Source organism: Lipophrys pholis (assembly GCF_963383615.2).
Source record: "Lipophrys pholis genome assembly, chromosome: 22".
Taxonomy (NCBI): Eukaryota; Metazoa; Chordata; class Actinopteri; order Blenniiformes; family Blenniidae; genus Lipophrys; species Lipophrys pholis.
Window position 1 is genome coordinate 17,156,791 of NC_137644.1, and position 17,729 is coordinate 17,174,519.

Consider the following 17,729-nt stretch of genomic DNA (forward strand, 5'->3'; position numbering starts at 1 on the left):
CAATAAAATCTTTATGGTTTCTGTGAGACTGGAATGATGAAAGAAAACAGAATGAATCTACATTTTCATTCTGGTGAACATGTTGTGAGACACAGCTAGAAATTGGAAGCCGCACTTCATCATTTTGATGGTCAATATCATTTATTCGTGTTGAATCTGCACACAGGTCTTAAAAGGTTATGATCTATGTTAAGCAAGTTGCCAAAAAAAAAACAACCCTGTAAAGCTCTCATGTTGGATCTGTGTTTTCAGCCGTGCGTCCATCTTTTATACGGCTTCAGGGTCAGGGGTGCTGGAGCTGATCCCAGCGAACAGTGAATGCATTGTGCACCCTGGGCAGGACAGAGACAGAGCGACAGTCACATAATAAAATTATAAATCAGACTTAGCTAAACTAAAATCAGAAAGTCAATAATCAAATTGCTCAACACATTCCCTATTTGTGTAAATGTTTCCATAAATCCCCATATAATTGCAAGAAAAATGACAGTTGTGGGATGTGACACCTGTTATATTTCTCTTGATAGTGTGAGAGTTCATTTAAGTATGAATAAATGCATTTAAAACAACTAATAACCTCTATTCATGGTCATTTTGCACTATTTCTGAGAGGGTAAATCTAATGCACTGTTTGCACTGCAGGAGATGGCTAATGTATTCAGTCCTGTTCTGTGCAGCCGTCAGTTTCAGTTTAATATAATGACAATCTTGCATTGCCAGAGCTATTTCCACACTCCATTTCGCTGTGCCAACATGGGATCAAACTCTGGCTGAACCTCTTGTCATTCTCAGATATTTCAGAAAATGTTCTGCATTCTTTGAAATGTCTTAGGGAATAATCGGAATTGCCAACGCTGGTCCTAAACTGTGTCAATCTGTCCAAATATAGTGATGATTCTCTGACGCAGGCGTAAGTTTACTCAGACTTTAGCTTGATTTTCTTCACATTTTGATAAAGATCCTTTATTGCCAGATGCAGCTTCCTCCGATTAAGTGGACACCATTGAGTCTTATGAGCCGCAGCAGTGATTCTAACAGGTTAAAGTTACACAGAGATTTGTGACCAAATACCAGACAGAAGTTACAGCTCGTGTCCCCCTGAGTGTGTGGTTGACTTTAAAGAGGCCTTGTGAAAAGGATGGGAGGGGAGAAGGAGGGTTATGAGGCCGAGAATGGACTTGCAAAATAGTCTGTGAAACCACAATAATACGTTGCGGGCGCAGCTGTTAGTATAGTAACTAACCTCCGCGGTTCACTGTGCAATAGAGGAGCCAGGACACGCCTCATAATTTCTACACAGACAAAATAATACTCATTATCTTCAATGATCCCCAGCACTCATAACTCCAAGTTTGAATTTATTTATTTTTTTTCTTTTTTCATCTTTCAAAAAGGCTTTTTCTCTGAGCATGTGCACAGCTGTCTCAGTGAACCGACGGCACTTGACACTGAAGACTGGCATTATTTTGTAAAGGTGGTGTTCAAACTTCTCTCTGGTGTAGATCTTTCCCGACAGTTCCTCAAAGAGAGTGATTGCTCATGTGCAAACCGCGAGATCGGACAGGCCCCAGGTGTTCTGGATTTGTTCTGAACTTGCTGTTTGGATTACATTTGCTGGAGAACTATGAACGACTTTGCGGTGCGCCGACTTACGTGCGCTGCGCTTTGGGACATGACAGTAGCCCTTCGATTTCATTCCGTCAGTGATGCTCACCTTGACCGAGAGTTGCAAAGTCACTGCTTAAAGCAGTTTAGAGGAGGTCTCACTCTACCATTCATTTATCCGTCCATCCATCTTCTGATCCCAGATTAGTGTTGCTGAACGCTACGGCCAAATAACAGCCGGCATTTGGCTTTATGGGGGCCAAACACCGAGAGACAGACAATCACCTACAAATGAACTGTGAACAGTTTTAGACTCACAAATGGACCTAATGTGCATGTTTTTGGATAGTGAGAGGATTTATCCATCTGTTCTTGCTTTACACAAAGTTGCAGGGGTCTTGACTTGATTCCACATGAGTCTGATGGAAAGGAAGGTACACCCTGCGCAGTCCATCACAGCACCAATACAGATCCACAGACGATTACACATTCACACCTATGGGCAATTTACAGTCACCAATTAATCTTAACCGATGCAGGCATGAGGCGCCATCCGTCTTCTACACCGATTTATCCACCTTAGAGTTGTGTGGCGTTAGGCCAGATTCCAGCTGACTCTGTGAAGGCAGGATGCACATTGAGCACTTGTCCAAAATGAGAGACAAAGAGATATTCACACATCTAAGCCATCGGACCAACATGCAAACTCCACATAACAAAAAAGGTCCTTCTTTCTTTCTGTCCTTCCTTGTTTTTTTGAGCTGGAACCAGCAGATGGCGGTACTGTAACCTCACGGATGCCAACTGCTGTTGAACCCAAATGAAGAGGAAGAAGAAGGGAAACAGTCATCAGGGATGAAAAGCTGCTGATAAGAGAGAGAGAGGGAAACAGTCATCAGGGATGACAAGAGCGGTGGGAAACAATGCAGATAGATAGAACCAGCAGATGGTGGTAATGCAACTTTATGGATGCAAACTGCCTTTAAACATAGAAGAAGAGGAACAGTGACGCTATCCATCCCACTTCTCATGCTATTAGAATTTATTTTTAATTTTATACATGTAAGAAAAAAAAGTGCAACTTTGAATTTTAATCCCACATTTTGCTGCTGTTCACTGTGATTGACTGCACAGTAGCGTAGTCGTTGGCAGTCTTGATCTATAGTGACAATATACCCATTTCCTAACCCATTTCGAATCCAGGATTCTGATTCTTTCTAACTGGAGAAAACACATGCAGATGTAGAACATGCAGTTCTCCATCTGCATGTGTTTTCTTTAATAATACCTCCACCACAAATCATCAGTCACTTCTACAAATGACTCGCTAAACTATAAACACGGCAGACGTTCGCAATCATGTACGACTAATTCAGTCCAGTTATACGCAGCGTCTCATTTGTAACCAGTCAAAGGTCTACTTTCTTTAGGCCTTGACTTGAAGTGCTTATCTTTGCTTGACAAGTATTTTATTTTTGTTCGCCATCTCTCACTACCTAAGCATGAATGATGCTTCACTTCAAGGGTATGAGCTACAAATCGGAAAGTGAAAGGAGCGGCGAGCCGCTTTTCGCCGTTTCAATGGGAGCGGCAGGATTTGCCGGCGGAACCTTCTCTCTCTCTCTCTCTCTCTCTCTCTCTCTCTCTCTCTATCTCTCTCTCTCTCTCTCTCTCTCTCTCTCTCTCTCTCTCTCTCTCTGTGCTTCGTGTAGAGGATGTTGGAATAGGTCAGCGTGGTGATTTAATGAAAGCTTAAATGAAACGCACACCTCTGCATTAACTCTGCCGCATGATGTGGCGCCATGCTCGGTAACCATGGCAACGGCACTCTGCACTCCACCTCCTTGTGTGTGTGTGTGTGTGTGTGTGTGTGTGTGTGTGTGTGTGTGTGTGTGTGTGTGTGTGTGTGTGTGTGTGTGTATAACTTGTCACTGTATTCCCTGCAGACAGATTAATTCCCTGCCAGATTCATTCCCTGTCAACTTGCTGAAACAAAAAGTTTCTGTTTTAATTAGTTTGGTGCAGTGTCTCGCCTCATCTGTCTCTCTGTGTAGTGTCTCTCTGTCACGTTCGCCAGCTCTCCTCCTCCACCTTCACTCTTCCTCCGTGCTCTCGAGTGTAATTAAAGACAGTCAGTGTGGATAATAGAACCGTAATAGTGTGTAATTGCAATAATCAATACGGAGTGCAAACTGAGGAACCCGTGATTCTTCGGTGTACAGATGTACGGAGGGGTGCGAGGATGTCTCAGAACATTAGGTCTGTTTGGTCCTTTCTCATTTATCATTACATATCATGAGGGCAGTGGTAAGAGGTCGGAGAAGCGAACCGGTAGGTCGCAGGTTTGAATCCTACAGCTGACGTGTCACCACCCTTGCATTTGGATGATGTGTTTTCTTTGTTCAGAGGCCAGTGAGATTTATGTTGTGCATGTAAATATGAAACCCCCGCAGCGAATTACTTCAAACAAAGATGGAGACGCCAAAACCGTTAAACCTGTTTTAGTTTTTGTTTGACGTTTCATGTGTAATTCAGAGCGAGATAGTGCTAAGTTGATTTATTTCTGAGATTTTGGCTTTGAGAGGAATACATGTTGGTGTAATGTTTAGTGGATGGATGGATGGATGGATGGATGGATGGATGGATGGATGGATGGATGGATGGATGGATGGATGGATGGATGGGATGTGTTCTTTCGTCCCATTGTAAGACACACGTGTTTGATATAGAGTTCATATAGAGTTTGCATGTTCATCCAATGGCTACATCAGTTTTCTCTGGCGATTCTTCCCTTATTATCCCGATGGGATCACTACCTCACCGTGGTGGGAAAGTCTGTGTTTTTCCATTTACTGTGGCCTGTTTTCCTAATCAGTGGTTTTTAATTGGCTGTAACTAGGAATGTGCACCCTGTTAAATTGGTGACCTGTCCAGAGTGTCCCAAGCCCTTTGCTCAATACAAACAAGGCCGCACCTCAAAGCAGGTTAACAAGATGGATGGTCGTGTGAGAGACATTCTATTTCATCAAGACCACCTCTATTCGTGACAATGTTTTGTTTCAACTGCAATAAAATACTTAAAAACTGCAGAGCTGCCGGTACCAAAAAGAAATCTGTATTCCCCTGCAACTACCAGGTGTATACACTCACAGCGGGTCATGGCTTAGTTCACATCTTGTTGCCACTGCTCTCTAACTGTCAAGAAAATTTTACAGCAGGTTTAAACAAGTGCCGTTTTAATATTCCAAGTACCCAGAATTAATATTCTCAGATGGGGTTTCTTTTCCTTCCCCTTTCACCCTGTTTAACCCCCTTTTTTTTTTTTTTTTTAAATGTTGCAGAGACGTCTCGGTGGAGTGAGAATAAAACTGCTATCAGTTATTGTGTGCTCAAAGACACATCCTTTAGAACTCTTCTTATTGTTTGCAAATGGTATATAACTTTATTAGTTAACATCTATACATAACAAACTATGCAGTGAGTTGCATGGCATCCCGCAAACGCATGATTCCTCCAAATGTAACACCATTTAAAAGGGAAATAAACTTATAGTATAGGATTTATTGCCATGACGAAGAAGTTGCTAAGCAGCACAGCATTTTTTTACATTTTTGCTTTCATTGTCGTTGCTGTTGCCCGGCACTATTATCTTTGTATTTTCCTTTAATTAGTTTCTAAATGTCAATAGATTTGTGAATTCCTCTGATATGTGAATATCGCCTATACTCAGCGGGAATCAGCTCCAGTGTTCACATGTAAGAAGTCTTCTCTACAAACTTTTCTTTGTTTTGAAAGACCCTCCACTGGAAACCATTTATTCTCTGGCTTATAAACAAAAATCCCACAACACCAGATTTCCTTTGTATCCACACTTTTTGGCTTGTATCAGATAGTGAGGGAGTATTGAGGATGACAGGTTGGTGCCGCAAAGATGTTAAAACGGTTGAAAGAAAGAAGCTTTTAACGTCGACGGCGGAAAAGAAATAACCAACACACATACTCAGCTGCCTGGTCCGCTGCCCTCAGGGTGTGTGTCAGGTGGGGAGCCACATCCCAGTTGGTTGAGACGAACATGTCCGGGCAGACACCCTTATAGAACAATACTGCCCCCTCCAGGGTGGGCTGACCCCACCTGGGAGCTGGAGAACAGCAGCCTGAAGGGGGGAGGAGGAGGAGGGGCTCCAGCTGGGCCCAGTGGGAAAACTCACAGGGGGATGGTGTTTGTGTAATAGTCGTATGAGTTCTGAACTCTGTTTGCGTGTGTTTGATGTGGTGTTGCTATGATTTTCAAATGGTTTCGACCTCTTGACATTGGCTCTCCAAAGAGTGACGGCAGTTTTCACAAACCCTTGATCTCCCCTCTCTCATACCTGCCTTCTCTCTGGTCTTTTCTTGTCCTCTTGCTGTCTTTTCCCAGATGTTATTCTCCTCGATCGGTTTACGCTCTTCTTCTACATATAGTCTCCCTCTCTTTTTTTCTCCTGTGAGCAGAGCTCCACCATAATAGCCAGACAATTACCAAGTAACTGATGCGCCATGTGTTCACAATAATCTCACTCGTTTGCTCTTCCCCAAGCCTCTTCAATGCTCTTTTTCTCTCAGGTGGTATCTGTGGTTTTTGTGATATCGGTCAAAAATAATTGCTTTTCATCAGTTTTTTTTTTTTCTTCTTCTTCTTGGGCTTATTTCCTTCCAGTGTTTCTACACTGGTATTCTCATTACCCCTGAAAGCTCCGTCACTGTATCTCTTGTCTTTACTGCCTCTTTTTTCGCTCTCTTCTTTTCCAGAAGTTGTTGCCTTACAGGCCACATCCCATGAAATTGAGCGGTCCTCTCTTCATTGCATCTTTGAGGAGGTACACACCCTTAACCATCCAACAAATCGCTGTCCCCGTGGCCACCGACGGTGCCGTGCATATGAATTCAGACCGAACGAGGGACATTTCAAAGGGCACACCTGAAGGGGGAGACGAGTCCAAAGAGACAACTGCAGCAGAGAGACGAAAGACAGAGGTGGATTACGAGGACAAAGGTTATGTGACGGTTGTGAAAACCCCCAGGTGTCCCCACTTTGAAATCCTTCACCTCACCATATGCTCAAGCTCGTATGAATTTGTGATGATGTGTTTATTTCTGGCTCCTCGGGTTTTGTGGAGTTCACAAAGTGAAGTTTGGACTTTTGTTCGTCTGTGTACAGCAAAGGGTTTGCACGGTTGTGGGTTGTTTCTTTCTTGTGTGTGTGGGTACCACAACTCCATACATATTTCCATAAATTCCAAATCTTGTAAAGGTCATTAAATGGCAAACTTACCTGCAGTTAATAAAAACACACCATAGGTTAAAGATAGAAATTTGACATTTTGCTCCCAGCTGTTTTTTGCATATTATTGCAGTTATATCTACTGCGTCACATCTCTGCGGGTTGTCATGCTTAGCTCTGTACATGTAAATGTTATTTTTTCTGAACGCTTACTCTAGTACACCCCCCCCCCCCCCCCCCCCCATTTTCCATTACACTGAATACCACCGCAGAGCTCCCTGGTGACCTGCGCTCGGCAAACTTGTCTCTGCTTGTGTGTGTGTGTGTGTGTGTGTGTGTGTGTGTGTGTGTGTGTGTGTGTGTGTGTGTGTGTGTGTGTGTGTGTGTGTGGTGTGTGTGTGTGATCTCTACGCCTTGGCCAACTTCTAACATTGTACAACACAAGGAGACACATTCCTCGGAGTCCACAGCCCGACTGACGGACAGAATCGTACTCACGCAGTAGCCAGAGACCACAAATACCTGCTCATTGTCCAGTATAGGGTCGAAGTATAATCAACTTTGACTGTCGCTGCATCGCTGTGTGAATGTGAAATACTCCTCTGAACATAGCCTCGTACAAATTGGGTTCTACCTGAGTCTCAATGCATAAGTCAGGTAATTAATATAGCATGCATTACTTAACCTTCACGTCATCTATTATATCATTTTGTACCTTATTATGATACTTTTTAACCAAGTGGTGAGAAGTAAATAGGTGTTTTCTCCCCCATTCCAAATAAAAAAAATTAAAAAACATCAATTTAAGATGAATTAGTGACTATAAATTTGCATATAGGTGTGGATTCATGCATGTGTGTGTTTGCTACATGATGGTGACCATCAAGCATTATAGAAGAAAGATGGGAGAGCAATCATGTTTGGTACTGTTACTATGCCAACAAAGGTGCGGTGTGCTTTATATATATAGATATATCACATTGTTTTTAAGTTCCTTCAGCTGATGTTGAGCTGGCATAGGGGAAGTTGAAAAAGGCTGAGTTTGGAAAGTTTTATCACCTTGATCAACCTAATACCTTCAGAAAATATTAACTGTGAAACTTGTATCAACATGTTTAAATTGTACCCATAAATCTTACTGATGTATTTTGTATGAGGCTAAAACTGAAACACCTTTTCATCGCGAGGACGAAGCTATATATGATGTTAAAAGTGCTAGTTTGAGCTGAAGGATGCATTGCAGAGAATGTTTAACCAGTTAAGCATTTTTCCTCAACCGACACGTCCTGCATGCTTTTGTGTCTCATGACAGAATCATTAAATCAGAAATACTGATTTTACTGGAGTATTACATACATAAGTCATTAAATGCATTCAAAACGTGTCAAGGTTGTGACATTATTCAAATATTCTGTATTTTTCATAAAGCAAACCAACAAAATCAATATATTTAATCTCAACATAGTTTATTACCGACCCAATTAACAAAACATCACAACATTAGCCCGATCGATTCGTTTACATTGATTTCAGTTATCTAGGGATTTTGTGTTTTTAACAATATTTCAGTCAAACTTTTCTGAGCAGGCAGTCATTTTCATGCGCTTAGCATAAGCCTAAATGTTAATTCCACATGTGGAAACTTCAGTGATCATCTTAAAAAAAGTCTTCTGTGATTTTCTGCCAGATGGGTTGTTCAAAGGGTTACCTGCTTTAAGTATTCACCCCCAGCACTCCGCCAGTACCATCTACTTTTCTCACCCTCTCCCTCGGATAGGTCAGGTTTAATTGGGAGAGTTTAGTCAAAATTCCTGTGTTTTCAACGAGCTGTATAATTCCACTGGAACACCTGGATTTACAAATCTGTAGCTTAACCTGTCGCCTGTTTGTGGTTTGCAGCCAAATGTTTGGAGAGCCGGTGAGAGCAGTGTGTAGGATGGCGATCAGCATGCGGGCGGACGGGCACCCCAGCTGGTACGGCACGCCAAAATAACACTTAATTAAAATATTTAAATTCTCTTTTCAGCCATCTCAATTTTTGTCCATACAATGACGTGATTTTTTTCATCCTACAGCCATTTGAATACTACACCCGTTTTATTTCAGGAAGAATGCATTGGTGTGCAATAATCTCCTGCAGACTCACTTTAATTTTAACTCTAACTACTATCTTCCTCGCCCTGTCATTAGGCTTATAAGCTCTAATAGAGCATTCTTGTAATATTTTTGAACGTAGAATTTAACCCTTATGTGTTGCTGAAGTTTATTTCTGTACTTCGGTGTTTAAAAGTCAGTGTAAAATTATACAATTACGTACCAATTCTACAACCAAATATCTTGTAAAGTGTAAAATTGACCAAACTCACACATACGATCCTGTGCAGAATTGTTCCCAGGTTGACAGTAGAGCTTCAAAATGTAAAAAGAAGAAACAGGAACAAGACACATAAAGCAATTTATTGAATACTGATAATAAAAATAAAACAGAAAAACTGACTTTCATTTCATTTCACACTGTTAAGACGCTGTGGGAGCAACGGTTAAGAAACAGTCTTTCTTTGGACTTGGAAATATTGTTGTGCTGTATGGGCAAGTCTGAGTATAACAGTCATTTAAAATTTCTTAAAAGATCTTCAGTCTTATATGAGAAAAAAGAGAAGTGGCAGACCCAAACAAATTCCACGACTTCCAGCACATTACTGGTATGACTGAGAGACCCACAGCAGATGTTCCCTACAAGACAGTCTACCAACAGGACAATGCTGCTGTTAATTCAGTATTTCTACAAGCTGTAATCAAACTATCTATCAGTTACTCACACTGGGAGAATTAGATTGTTTGCAAAAAATAAAGGAGCCACATGCCTTGATGTTGATGATACTATAATAAATGCTACAAACACAATAAATGTCTCATAATTTCCCTTTATTCTAGTGTTTCACCCCAATTATCATTGTTTTGAGAGTTACCGGCTGTGAATGGCTGTTTGAGAGCCGAACATGAGAACATCTCTTGAGGAAAACTCTCCTATGTTGATCTGTGGTAGCGAGGGCAGCAACAACATTTCCATTTTTGACAGTCATACACTCGTTTTGTGATTTCTGGAACATCCTCATTGTCTGACAAAAGAAGTGTCACTCCCTGGCTTCCTATTTCAGTCTCTGTAGTCTCTCAAGGTTAAAAAGTCAAGTGTGGACAGCTGCTGCCCTTTGACCCCGTGGGCTTTTTTTACTTCTTAAAACTCCCATATGCATGTGAACCTCCTCCAAACAAGATACATTTGCTGAGTGTATCTTGTTTTCCACAGAAACATCTTAAATTTGCATCATATACTGCTTCACTATCAGATATTCAATGTATTTCTTAACTGTTCTGCATGTTCCATCCCTGGCTTCTGCTTTTGTTGGCGTACTTATACTACAGCTGCTTTGCTTGTATCCTGAAGGTGACTGCTTCATTTCTGGTTAATATATCTAGTTTATACAGTGTTGGCTACCACTGCTATCAATCATGCTCCGGAAAATAAAAATGTCCGCTTAGAAAAACCCCCCCAAAAAAACTTGGATTGACTTTAGTATTTATTGACTGAAATCGAAGGTAAAGCCATGTGCCAGTTTGAGTTCAAATAAGATTTTAATTGTCAGTATCATATGGAACACGCAGGAATATAGAAGATCTCATCTAGCTTATATTTGCACATGTAAAGAAGATCTTCCTAGAATAGAGGCGACCAGAGCAACTGTTTATTGCCCCTTTATTAGAAGGCTTTTAACCTTTCTGTGTTCTTGAGAGTGTCTCCCTCGCTTGGCTTCAGTGGGACGTCTTTTTATTACATCAAGGATCATAGAGCGTGTCTGCAACCTTTGTTAGAAGCGGTTTGTTTGACGGGCACTCCTGAGGAAAAATGTTTGGGAACTGCAGTTCTACATGATCGTAGTCCATCTTCCACACCACTGAGGAGCCGGGCGGTGCTGGAGATGATGCCAGCTGACTGCGAGCAAAAGCAGAATAAATATCTGTTTCCCCCTATTGTCACATTAGTTGTGATCCTGAAGACGGTCATAGAGCAAAATCTACATTTAGTCTGCATCTGTGATGTTACTGGCTCAGATTTATATCAGGATTTCTTTAGTTTTCTATTTTTCCTTTCGTCACAATGTTGTCTTTACTCTGCCGCTCGGTCTGAAGCACAGTGAGGCGAACTTGTCTTGTTCATTATTTTTGCCATCCTTTGTCAGCTTCAGAGTGGTAATTGGACACACACTCATGACTAATTCTTTCAGGCCAGACTTCTGCTGCATCTCAATTCTCTGCTCCGCTGCAGCTTCAACCCACAAACCAGCCGTCACGCCGCAACCGCTGTTTTCCCCTGTTGCCATGACAGCTCGTATCTCAGCTTGAGACAGGATGTCGCAAGGTTGTTGTTGTTTTTTTTTTTCTAAATAGATTTATTGTGACTAAAATTGTCTGGGAGAGACTAGCGCCATGTGTATGTGTGTGTGTGTGTGTGTGTGTGTGTGTGTGTGTGTGTGTGTGTGTGTGTGTGTGTGTGTGTGTGTGTGTGTGTGTGTGTGTGTGTGTGTCAGGGCGTTTGCTTTTATCTGTTGTATCCCGTGTATGAGCATATCAGCCCTGTGTGTGTTGCATGCCTGCATGTGTTTGTACGTATGTTTGTGCTGCTAAAAGGCTTGGCACAGAGCACACCTTTTGTAGTTGGCAGCAGTGGGCACTCTGCCCGGCTTGTTTGGTTTATGGATGCGAGTCAGAACTGCATTAGCCCCCGGCCAGAGGAAGGCTGCCCATCTTCCCGGTGTGAAACTCCAACAAACGTTGCCAGCACCGTCGGCATTAAACAGAGAAACTGATACAAGCATCAAATCTGTCTGACACGCATCGCCTGCTGTCATTCCATCAATAAGTACATTAACGCCACACAAAAGGCAAATGAAATACCAGAGGCTGATTTCACACGACAGCAGCGGGCAACATGTCCCGATTTGGGAAGTTCGGTTGTAAAAGAAGTATAGGCGGCCAAAGTTTAGCCTGCAGTTGCTCATGCATTTGAAAAAAAAAGTAAATAAAAAAGCAAAGAAAATCTTCCAACAATACTGCCATAATACCCGCTGAATGCACACGACACTGCGTGAAGACGTAACTCGTGAGAAATCACACAGTTAACACTCAAAGAGTGAATATATTCATAAGTCTTATTCCCTCAGATCATGGGCTGCAAACCAGGGTGCTTAACCTCTATTCGAAGTGACCGGTGGGGTCAGTCTCGTGCACAAAAAACAGGTCGAGGTGGAACCCAAAGCCCTCCCCTATTTAAAAGAGGATAACCTGCTTGGGATTTCCAGTCGCACTAACTGGAGCTGTTCACTTCCTGTCAGGTCAAACATCTCGCAGCACACGATAGTCTGGTTTCTGTTACAACAACGATTGGCTCACTCTCTTGTGGATATAGGTTAGGCTCTTCTTTATGCCTCAGATATCTCTAGAAAAGGTTTGAAGCAGCTCGGTGTAACACTGCAGCCTCCTGACAGCTTCTCAACTACTGATTAGGACACAAAGATAACAAGTATTTGGTTTTTGATCCTGTCAATATCTGCAACCTTTGCGATTGACCCAGTAAAGATAACAACAAAAAAAACTTAACTAAAAATTAACGATGCAATAGAAGCATTAAATGTGATCAGATTTGACGAGACCCTCCATGAAAGGCTGCCACGAGTCCGAATAAGTAAGCAGTTTTCTTAAAGAGGGAAACGTACCCAGGCTTTCTTAAAAGCATATTAAAAGATGACTATATTCACTTTTTCATCCATTTCACACATTATCTGTGGCCTTGGCAGCAACACAGGAGTTAAAGAACTGGTGTAGTTTTTTTGGGGGGAAATAAACAGGTGTAAAACTTTACTGTTTTTGGATCGCTTGTATTTTTTGCCATTAGGACTGTGTTGGAATCCCACTCTTAAAAAGAAAATGCCTTTTTCCAGCGAGGGATGTAATTACCTTTGATTGATATTCGTGCCAGGCTGCCAGTTAAGTTAATACCCACTAAATAGCGACCGCCGCGGTAATCGCATACACATATTTTATTTGCCATACACATATATAGTGTCGGTATACCCAAGCTCCCACAATACCTCGCCCAAATCACACACCTGTTTCACTGAGCTCCTGGTGGCTTTGTTAATTTTTTGCACTTTTTTTCCCTTCAATCCTCTATCTCTGAACTCCCGGTGCACAGGATTGTTTTTGTTCTTTGCCTGCAGCATAAATTTAATCAAAGCTCACGTTCATGCCAGTGCCTCCCATGACTGGGAGGGGGTTGGTGCAGATTCCTGCCCACTCGGAGAAGGGCTGCGAGTAGCTGGTTAATACTCCCTACCTCAATCCCACAACGGCTTTTATTTCTTATCACACCTGCTGCTAAAAGACAGTTAGGCTCATTCACCCATGATGTAGGAAGCTAAACTATAACGTGTTGGATGTTTTGATTAACCTTACAGTGCGAGGTGTTGATGCACTGAGCTTTGAGGCTCTCGAGTGAAATGGCTGTTAAGTAGAAGTCTCTCTATGTGGTTAAGCTTTCTAATACAGGACGATGTTGGCGTACAGATACTTTGCGCAGAGACACGCTGACCCTTGACTGCCTGGTGAGAGTGATTTACATGCCCTCCTGAACTTCCTTAACATGTGCTGAGGGTCAGCAGGAGGGCAGAGTGGAGCTCCGACTTCCCTCCGGCCCGACGACGACATAACACCTCGAATTCCCCTCAAACGAAAACTGGTGCATTCCTCATGAAGCCTGTATCGGCATTTATTTCCAAACAAATGCAAACAAAAAGGAGTTTACACTCACACACACACACACACACACACACACACACACACACACACACACACACACACACACACACACACACACACACACACACACACACACACACACACACACACACACACACACACACACACACACACACACGTGCTTGTGACATGCTTTTACACTCAATCCACATGCTGAATCTGCAGCCATGTGTTATCGAACTGCTCGGCACCAGCACAGACTATAAATCTTCAACACGCTCCATATTCACCCTAAATCATTAAAATAAAAAAAATGCTGCCATAAAAATGTCATTTATTTTGCTAAGAGACTCCAGTCTGAAAAACAGCATTTATTTAAAGCACACTTCCATTTGTAAGAGTTCCACTGTGTCATGGCTCTTTTAAGTTATTTAGATTTTTATTACAACTTTGATGATATTCAATGAGCCTCTTGTGTCTCTTTTCAGACGAGGATGAAATTCTCATTTGCAGTTTTTATTCCAGAGTAATCACTGGGTTGATTTTTTAAACATGGTCTCATGTACTATTAAAATACTTCAGATGTATTTGTTTAGAAACACAAATTATTATGTATACAGGACGATCGACATATAATAATGAAGTTGCCCCTCTAATTCATACGTGCAGTAATAGATGGTTCCTAATGTGCTAAAGTGTAATTACCAGAGTTATCAGAAGTACTGACACTCTTTACTAGAAACAGAGACTGGAAGGAATTCATACTAAATGGATGTAACTTCAGTGTAGATAAATGACTTGATCCATGAATGAATCGTCCTCACAGAGGTTAAATTAACTAACGAGTCACTTTTATGAATGTGGAGTACAAACTACAGATGGGAGAAACGAATCCTCTAGTAAAGTTCAGATACTTACCACTCTAGTAATTACACGCCTGTAATTGTCCACATCACTCCCCTCCCCACATCTGTAGATCAGCCAGTCCTGCCTGAGGACCGTGTGTGTGTGTGTGTGTGTGTGTGTGTGTGGGTGTGTGTGTGTGTGTTAGTGTGTGTGTGTGTGTGTGTGGCGGGGGGGGGGGGGGGGGTTGAGTTATAGCATGTCAGGACTGACAGCTGGCTAAACCTAGTAAACTGGTCACCACATTCCTGGGGTCAGTCATTAAAAAACGACCCAGTGCACAACAAACCTACACACAAACACACACACACAAACACACACACACACACACACACACACAATGAGCACGGCTTGTAAAACATGACAGATTTATCTCCGTCCCTTTCTGTTTTGAGGAGGTGTTTGCTCTACAAGCTATTTTGTCCGAGTTTATGTGTGAGTATTAAAAAAAAAAGAAAAAACAAAAGAGTGGGAGTGTAGAAATATGCGGGGGAATAGAAGAACTCTTGGCTTTACTGCCTCGACAAACTGACCTTGACTGTGTCGTCTGCTTTCATGGTTTTGTATCTGCTGCGTTCTGACAATATGAACCAAAGTGTTTTAACCTGCGATGCAGATTGATGTAGAGGAAACGATCATTTGGTTGATGAAGTGACATATTATGAATATGGAAAAGATTGTCCTGGATTTTCACAGCTTTTGTTTCTGGGAAAAAAATGAATCTTACAGCATGATTGCAGCTGATTGCAAACTTACCCTTCGAGTGCTTTAACATTATTTTTTACTTTGTTACCCCAGAAAACCAGACGACTCCAAGCACTGCTGCACAACACACACTCACTGTGATCTTTAACTATTCACCGGGTCAAAGCTCATCACATCATCCTCTCTCTCTCTCTCTCTCTCTCTCTCTCTCTCTCTCTCTCATCCTCTCTCTCTCTCTCTCGCTCTCTCTCTCTCTCTCTCTCTCTCTCTCTCTCTCTCTCTCTCAGCCAACAGGTTGCAGCAGCTTCACCTCCACCCCCTTTCCCCAAACTTTTCTGCACTTCGACTGAGTGCAGTGAAGAAAGTCTGTCTCATCCACCTCTTCAGATATAGGCTACCTAGTATACTCAGACTATCCAGATCATATTCAATCTATTACCTCTATTAGATGATATCGCTACAATATCAGTTTGTTTTTGCCTGACTTGGATTAAACGTATTTTTGGTGTATTTTATGGGGTGTTTTTTTTCCCCCTCTCTCAACCATCAGGAGAACACCTGAATTGGAAGGATAATGGCTTGTCTGCAGTGGTAAGTGAAAATGCATGGGCTCATTTTAAAGCCATAGTCCAAATCCATTAGTTTAACTGCACTTTAATGCGGTGCTTTACAGAGTAGTTTTGAATTCCTAACTGCCCTGATATCCTTGTTGCACCCTAAGTGTCTGGACCGAGGCCAACACTTTTTACTGCTGCTGCTTCTTACAGTGAAGTCTCTCCTTAAGTGGCGTAACCTGTGCGAGGTTAGTGCTCCTCACCGATAAGATCCAGTAATTGCTGCAAAATGTGCATCTTATTCCATTATGAAGCTCTGATGCACATTTCCCACGGAGCGCTGATTTCCTGCATACCTGTACTGAGCTGTCATGTCAACTCCATCATATCATGAATAATAAGAACGTACTGGGTTGTTTGTGAGTGCGTTGTCGGGAGAGGAAACTGTGCCGAGTGAATCGTAGATTTTTCTCTCTTTCCATGCGTGGACTTGCCGGCAAACGGAAAGTGATACTGAGACAGTTGCCTGTGAGAGATGCTTCAGATTGTCTGCTTTTATGTTTTGGCACGTAAATTAGCAGCGGATCTGATGTGTTGCACTAAAGACATCTGCTATCATACCTTGTCGTCTTGTGCGTGTGTGTGCGTGTGTGTGTGTTTTTTTTTTCCCCATTACCAGCTTCCCACCTGCAGGGATAATCCATCCTGTGAAGTGGTGAGGTGGAAAATGCCATTATGTAGAAATAGCTGACGCGCAGTTAGACTTGCAGGCATCCGATGTGTTGAGTGTCGGTGAGAAATGGAGATAGGGAACAGGGAGGGCACATAAGGGCCAGGGACAGTAAACTTCATTTTGTGACATTATTTAATCCACTTGGGGGCAGTGATAAACTAAAGGCCTCACGCACAATGGCTACACTTCTTCTTTTTCTTTTTTTAAACCCCCCTGCAAGGAGGCAAGTGGTGGCGTTGATCCCGGCGTGCTGTGATGGATGCTGCATTGTGCAAATGTTTTCTTTCAGGGCTCATAACGGACCCGAGTACCTGAGTTCTCCTCAAGAATGCAGGAATGTCTTGCGTTGTTGATTTAAGCCGTGATCTTCGACGTGACATTGTCTGTCATCCATATCGGTCATTGCGTCTTTCGTCAATCCGTCACTTTGAAGTACCTCAGCCCCTCCTCGACGACTGTCGTGTTGCTTTATACAGGGATAGAAAGTTCCTCCTGGAGGATTTACAATAACCGTCGCCATCATACTTGATTTGTGAGCAAATACCTGCAAATGCGCTGCTTCCTCCGTTTACAACGAAGGAGGCAAAGCATGGTAAACATGCACTTGCTTAACATCAGTGTGTTAGTATTGTCAACGTGTTTGCGCGCTGACACAGACATTTAGCTGTGACCACCGCTGTGCTTAAAACCTGCTTCACAAGGATGGGGATGATTGCCGTCTCCGCAGGGGTGGGTCATGCTTTAACTTTCTTTTCAAAATCCTTTACAGGTACACAGAAACACGATCATTTTTCGCACATTGCTGAATATTATGGTTCCCTGCCTGCTTCGGGAAAACTTCCGTCACCTTTGTTCACGATAGCGTGAAAGGAAAAAGCTCACCATAACTTTTTTTTTTACCCCTCATTGAAACCATCGTAAGACCCTCTTATTCTGCTACTTTTCTGAACACCCATGCAAATCTACTTTCAAATCCTTCCCCTTCCATAGGACGGATACGACATACTTACCGTGCAGCTCTGGCTGTCATTCATCGCAACACACGTTTGAGTTTGTCCTTGTTGCACTTCCATAATCAGAAGGTACATGCAGAGACAGATCTAAGATCTGCACTGGTATGTATGTTGGGGGGGGGGGGGGGGGTAGTTTCTTTTGG